We start from the raw sequence: 745 nt of genomic DNA on the forward strand, positions 1-745 counted from the left end.
GTTCGATCTGCGAATCTTTTTGTTTTTCCTCTTGGCGGAAATGAGAAAAAGGGGCAAGGCGCAGGGGCGCGCGTGTGGTGTGTGACTCGCGGCGCAGGAGAAAGAGGCATAATAGAATTTGGAGTGCTGGGAATGACGAAAACGATCATACCAGCACTAACGCACCGGATCCCATCAGAACTCTGAAGTTAAGCGTGTTTGGGCGAGAATAGTACTTGGATGGGTGACCACCTAGGAAGTCCTCGTATTGCATCCCTTCCTTTTTTTTCCTTTAAAATTCGGTTTAATTTTGTCGGTTCGATCGGCGAATCTTTTTGTTTTTCCTTTTGGCGGAAACAAGAAAGGGGGCAAGGCGCAGGGGCGCGCGTGCTGGGTGTGACGGGTGGCGGAGGAGAAAGAGGCATAATAGAATTTGGAGTGCTGGGAATGACGGATGCGATCATACCAGCACTAACGCACCGAATCCCATCGGAACTCCGAAGTTAAGCGTGCTTGGGCGAGAGTTGTACTAGTATGGGTGACCCCCTGGGAAGTCGTCGTGTAGCATCCCTTCCTTTTTTTTTCCTTTAAAATTCGGTTTATTTTTTCCGGTTCGATCGATGAATTTTTCTATTTTTCCTCTTGGCGGAAACAAGAAAGGGGGCGAGGCGCGGAGGCCCGCGTGCGGGGTGTGACGGGCGGCGCAGGAGAAAGAGGCTTAATAGAATTTGGAGTGCTGGGAATGACAGATGCGATCATACCAGCA

At 50.3% G+C, this 745-nt stretch overlaps 2 non-coding genes across 2 annotated transcripts; both read left to right on the forward strand.

The window, feature by feature from the left end:
- The first annotated feature begins 137 nt into the window (after nucleotides 1–137).
- Nucleotides 138–256, forward strand: LOC124891690. The gene has a single exon (XR_007049801.1). It is a non-coding gene; the product is annotated as a 5S ribosomal RNA (ribosomal RNA).
- A 175-nt stretch (nucleotides 257–431) lies between these two features.
- LOC124891691 lies at nucleotides 432–550 on the forward strand. Its single transcript, XR_007049802.1, has one exon. It is a non-coding gene; the product is annotated as a 5S ribosomal RNA (ribosomal RNA).
- Nucleotides 551–745: the final 195 nt, after the last annotated feature.

This window comes from Capsicum annuum, unplaced genomic scaffold (genome assembly GCF_002878395.1).
Source record: "Capsicum annuum cultivar UCD-10X-F1 unplaced genomic scaffold, UCD10Xv1.1 ctg39874, whole genome shotgun sequence".
Taxonomy (NCBI): Eukaryota; Viridiplantae; Streptophyta; class Magnoliopsida; order Solanales; family Solanaceae; genus Capsicum; species Capsicum annuum.